A 6391-nucleotide genomic window follows, 5' to 3' on the forward strand; every position below is an offset into this window, starting at 1 on the left:
AAAAAACTAAAACTATAAAACTCTTAGAAGAAAATATAGGGGCAAACCCTCACGACCTTAGATTTGACAATGGTTTCTTAAACGTGAAACCAAAAGTACAGGCAACAAAATTGGATAAATTGAACTTCACTAAAATGAAAGATTTCTGTGTATCAAAAGTACACTCTCAGGAGTCACTGTCGTCTCTCGGTCTCCCATTGGCCCGATGGAGGAGGAGGAGGAGGAGGAAGAGAGGGCGCCGCTGACTGGCGGCCCCAACGAGGCCAGCAGAGGCGCCCCCCCCCCCCCCCGCCCATTACCTCCCCCTGCCCCCGGGGCGCTGCCGGCCCTCTGCGACCCCAGTCACCTGGCGCACCAGCTTTTGGTGCTGTTGCTGACGTGCTTCCTTGGTTTCGGCAGCTATTTTTGCTATGATAATCCTGCTGCCTTTCAGACTCAGGTTAAACGGGATATTCAGGTGAATACCACGAAATTCATGATGCTGTATGCCTGGTATTCTTGGCCCAATGTAGTTTTGTGTTTCTTTGGTGGCTTTTTGATAGACTGCGTATTTGGAATACAATGGGGCGCCATTATGTTTAGTTGCTTTGTTTGCGTTGGACAGGTTGTTTTTGCTCTGGGTGGAATATTTCATGCTTTTTGGTTGATGGAATTTGGAAGGTTTGTGTTTGGGATTGGTGGGGAGTCCTTAGCAGTTGCCCAGAATACATATGCTGTGAGTTGGTTTAAAGGCAAAGAATTAAACTTGGTGTTTGGACTCCAACTTAGCATGGCTAGAATTGGAAGTACAGTAAACATGAACCTCATGGGATGGCTGTATTCTAAGGTTGAAGCTTCATTGGGTTCTGCTGGTCATACAACCCTTGGGGTCACACTTAGGATCGGGGGTATAACATGTATTCTTTCACTAGTCTGTGCCTTGGCCCTTGCTTACTTGGATCAGAGAGCAGAACGCATCCTTCATAAAGAACAAGGAAAAACAGCTTAAGTCATAAAGTTAACTGATGTGAAGGACTTCTCCTTCCCCCTGTGGCTGATATTTATCATCTGTGTCTGCTATTATGTTGCTGTGTTCCCTTTCATTGGACTTGGGAAAGTTTTCTTTACAGAGAAATCTGGCTTTTCCTCCCAGGCAGCGAGTGCTATTAACAGTATTGTGTATGTAATATCAGCTCCCATGTCCCCAATATTTGGGCTTCTGGTGGATAAAACAGGAAAGAACATCATCTGGGTTGTGTGTGCAGTGGTGACCACTCTTGCTTCCCACATGATGCTGGCCTTCAGGCTGTGGAACCCTTGGATTGCTATGTGTCTCCTGGGACACTCTACTCATTGCTTGCCTGTGCACTGTGGCCAATGGTGGCATTTGTAGTTCCCAAACATCAACTGGGAACTGCATATGGCTTCATGCAGTCCACTCAGAATCTTGGGTTGGCAGTCATTTCCATCATTGCTGGCATGATATTGGATACTTGGGGATATCTGTTTTTAGGAGTTTTCTTCATTGCCTGTGTTTCTTTCTCACTTTTATCTGTGGTCTTACTCTACTTGGTGAATCGTGCCCAAGGTGGGAACCTAAATTATTCTGCAAGACAAAGGGATGAAATAAAACTTTCTCATGCAGAATGAGAAGTTTAAATGACTGTGTCATGAGAGTGGGCTGCACACATCATTGGTTTGAAAACGTCCATTTTTTTTTTAATTTAGAGTTTAGTCATTAGGAAAAATAATGGTCTGAAGAATTATAATATTTATATTTTGAATACATCTATTTTAAAGTATAACTGTGAAGACTATTTTAGCCTGTGTCTTTTGTATTGCTGAAGAATTCTGCTTTGGAATAGGCTCATCAATGATGAAGATTAGAAAATTGCATCTGGTACATGCAGGTGATTTTGAGTAAGGACAGTAAATAATGAAAGTCTTTGGATCTTGTATTGAGATAATTTTCACAAAGTGTATCTTAGGGATATGGCCTTTTCTTTATCTTAAAGCAAAAAAAAAGTTTTTGAGGGGGTAGGATATTTTATATAGGATAAACAATGGCATTTTAATAGGCATTCCCTTTAGTAATAGGGAATATTTGAAAGATATTTTTATGAAGTCTCATTTCCACAAATAGCAGATTGTGTTCTGCTCTCTTTAGTTACCAGAGGTTGCTGAGCAGTGACCCTTTTGAGCTTCTTTATTTCTGTTACTGAGGATCCTAATCCCTAGGGACATAAGTTTGTGGTACAAACTTTCTGTATGGTTTTTCTTATAGTCCAATTAATTACTAAAAACGTCCTGTAAACTATGATAATTGCATATCTACAAGAATAAACAAACATTGCAAAAGAAAGAAAAAAGGTACACTATCAGAAGAGTGAAAAGACAAACCACGGAATGGGGGAAAGCACTTCCAAAACACGTTATCTGATAAGGGTTTAACATCCAAAGAACGCCTCAATGACAAAAAGACAATCCAAGTAAAAAATGAGCAAAGGGACTTCCCTGGTGGCGCAGTGGTTGAGAATCCGCCTGCCAATGCAGGGGACACGGGTTCAAGCCCTGGTCTGGGAAGATCCCACATGCTGTGGAGCAACTAAGCCCATGCACCACAACTACTGAAGCCCATGAGCCAGAGCCCATGCTCCGCAACAAGAGAAGCCACTGTAATGAGAAGCCTGTGCACCGCAACAAAGAGCCCCCGCTCTCTGCAACTAGAGGAAGCCCGTGTGCAGCAACAAAGACTCAACGCAGCCAAAAATAAAATAAATAAAATAAATAAACGAGCAAAGGACTAAGACATTTTTCCAAAGAAGATATACAAATGGACAACAAGCACATGCTATCTTGAGTCATTACGGAAATGCAACTCAAAACCCCAATGAGATCCCACTTTACACTCACTAGATGACTGGTCAAAAATACAAACAATAACAAGTATCGACCATAATGTGGAAAAATTGGAACCCTCCTACATTGCTGATGGGAATGTAAAATCATGCAGCTGCTTTGAAAAACAGTCTGGCAGTTCCTCAAAAAGTTAAACATAGAGTTACCATATGATCCAGCAATTCTACTCCTATGGGTATACCTGAGAGAATTCAAAAATATATGTCAAAAAAACTTGTACACGAATGTTCACAGCAGCATTATTTATAACATCCAAAAGATGAAGACAACCCAAATGTCCATCAACTGATGAGTGGATAAACAAAATATGCTATATCCAAACAGTGGATTATTATTTAATCATAAAAAGGAATTGAAGTACTGATACATGCTATAATATGGATGAACCTTGAAAACATCCTGAGTAAAAGAAACCAGACACAAAAATCACATATTTCATTAAAACTTATATGAAATGTGTGGAATAGACAAATCCATAGAGACGAAGTAGATTAGTGCTTTCCAGAAGCTAGAAGAAGGGAATGAAGAGTATTATGGGCTCGGGGTTTCTTTCTGGGGTGATGGAAATGTTTTGAAATAGAAATGTTTTGAATTAGAAGTACAACTTTATGAATATACTAAAACCAAAGAATTTTACACTTTAAAAGGGTGAATTTTATGATATGTGAATTACATCTCAATTCTTTAAAATCCAAAGTTTGGGGAAAAAATAAACAGCTAAGTGTGAAAGTCAGGAGGTCTCCATAGCAGCACATAATCTTATCTCCTGCAGCTGGAGGACAGAGAACGCTGAGGAATAGGCCCAGTACTTAGCAGAGTTCCAAAGAAAATTAATTTCTCAATCCACTATGCCAAGGTCAAGGCTGTTGCTGGCAAAGAATGGGACTATGAGATATGGGATTGGAGTCATCTAAGTTGATGCATTATAAATCCAGAATCCATAGATTCCTCTAAGTCCTCCAAGTATGTATAGAAGTGGCCCACTCTTCCCTGTTAAGGACAAATGTTTCCCCCTTGCTCAAACTAGATGTCGAGGCTTCCCTCCTGCTCCCAAAGGAGACTCAGCAATTTTTAATCTATAGTTGCGACCCAAGCATTTTGGCACCCTTTTGCCAAAGAAGCAGTATGCAAGAAGGGCATCATCATCCTGTCAAGAATAATTGACCCTGATCATCATTAGGAGATAAGGCAGGGTGGAATATAGTTGGCACCCTGGTGATCCATTTGGGCATCTCTGGGTATTCTTTTGCCCAAATTTGAAGGTAAACCAATGAGTGCAACAGCCATAGCCTGTAAAGGGCATGGTGACCAGGGGCTCAACTAGCTCAGAAGATAAGCCAACTAGACCAGAAGAGATGCAAGCTGAGGATGAGGGCAACATATAATAGATAAAGAGATGGGAGTGGATGACTGTCAATTGCCACTCAAGCCCAGATTACTAATACAGACCTTGGTTTATCCCATTAACTATTCTCTTGTAAGCTTTCCCCACAGAAACGGGTCCAACAGAACGCTGGAGGACCTCCTCCCAGAAGTGATATTTAAAAAGTGGATTTAAGTAGCATAAGGGGTAGACTGAAGTGGATGCTATAATGTGAAGCCCTGTCCCTCCGGGACTACAGACTTACTTCTCCCACTACAGAAGTATTGTCAGATAACAGCCCTTAGCCATCAGGCCTTTGTATAAATGCCCTCAGTTCAAGACAGCCTTCTTGCCCAAGGGGCTTCCTCTTACCAGGGGTTGCCTGCATTAATGACAGATCAACATGGGGCTATAGCAGCCTGGCCCCCTCAACTTAATGCAGGACAGCTCTGCAGGGCACCCATCCTCTGAGGTTAGTGGTAACTTTTGCCGAGATTGTATCACAGCTCTCTCTGCCCAATCCTGCTTCCTTCTCTTCTACCACAGGTGTTGATCTCAAGAGCATTCACTCAATAAACATCCTGTTTGCTGCGGGTCAACAGGCTGTCCTGGCGGACTTGGGCTCCGCAGCCCCAGCTGCCTGCTCCTTGTTTGTGTCCTGAAGATTAGTGTGCTGAGTTGGTCTGTTCATTAACATTAAACATGTAAACAAGAACCACTTAAAAAAATAATAAATTTAAAAAATTAAAATAAACATCCTGTTTGCAAATTTCTGTCTCAGAGTGTGCTCTCTAGGCAACCTGACCCGCAACATTTATAACTACACCATAATGGAAAACACTATATTTTAAGCTTCTTATCTGTAAGTTAATGTTATTTCGGCTCCTCTTAATTCTGGTAATTTATCTTTTAATCATCCTTGATTAATTTACTATGAAACATCACCAATTGAGAACTTTTCCTACATTATTCAAGTCTCCAAAAGCCTACTCATACTTTCTTTAGTTTCAATAAATGACCTCACTTCATTGAAATCAAGGCTAAACATTAATTCTCTTAATCTCCTTCCTCCCACTCCTAAATTTCTTTGTGTGCTCAACACATATCTTTTTTTTTTTCTCAGATAATTAAGTGTCTCTTTCCATACCAAGGTTAATTCTTACTACTTAGTTCTTTACTCTATGGTTTCCTGACTTCTCCAAAACAATATTTCATCAAAGTCTTTAATCTCTCCATCTGAAAGTTTACTTCCTTTGAGTGTATTAATATCCAAAACATATTCCATCAAAGTCTTTAATCTCTCTATACAAGTCTCTTTCCTTTTAGTCTATAAATACCATTGCTTATTTAAAAACCAGAAACAAAACTTGAGGTCTATCTTGCTTCTCTCTTATTCTTTACCAACAAACAAGGTGGGGAAACGTATAATCACGTATCTACTCCATTTTGAGTCCACAGTTCAATAAACTACAATCTGTATTCTATCCACAATGCTCTACTGAAATATCACTCTGAAAAGTCACCATGACTTCCTAATAGTCAAATCCAATGATTTTTTCCTTAGTCCTTTTTTTTCTCAACCATTCTATGATATTTTACATCATTTGGTCTTGTCTTATTCTTAAAATTCTTTCCTCATTACATTTCCAAGAAGCTCTTTTGCCCAGGTTCTCAAACTCTTTAACGACATCTTTTTCAGTTTCTACCCCCCCACCAACCCCAATTACGGGCACTTTCAAAGTTCTGTTCTTGGTTCTTTTCTCTTTCAATTCTAATCTTCCTCTTTTAGTGATCCCTTTTTTTCCCATCTTGAACTACAAAAATATGATTCTCAAAAGTAAAACCACTAATTTGACACTTTTATTTGGGCTCTAAACTCAAGTTTTTACCATGAAACAATATATTAATTACTGAATTAAAATAACTATACTTCATTATGTTGTGAATGTTTCTATTCCCAGTTTACTAAGTACTTATGTTAAATTTGTGTTGAATATAATCAATGCTTTTTCAGGATTTACTGAGATAATACATATCTTATCCTTTACATATTAGATTCCCTGATAGTCAACTATCTTTGTCTTCCTGAAATAAATCCTGATTTAAAATGTTGTGGTTTTTTTTCCAGAT

General features: G+C 39.5%; 1 pseudogene across 1 annotated transcript; it reads left to right on the forward strand.

The window, feature by feature from the left end:
• The first annotated feature begins 205 nt into the window (after positions 1–205).
• LOC309811975 (lysosomal dipeptide transporter MFSD1-like) lies at positions 206–1680 on the forward strand (annotated as a pseudogene). Its single transcript has one exon. The product of its transcript is annotated as a lysosomal dipeptide transporter MFSD1-like (transcript).
• Positions 1681–6391: the final 4711 nt, after the last annotated feature.

This window comes from Mesoplodon mirus, assembly GCF_964341445.2.
Source record: "Mesoplodon mirus genome assembly, chromosome: 11".
In the NCBI taxonomy this organism is placed as follows: Eukaryota; Metazoa; Chordata; class Mammalia; order Artiodactyla; family Ziphiidae; genus Mesoplodon; species Mesoplodon mirus.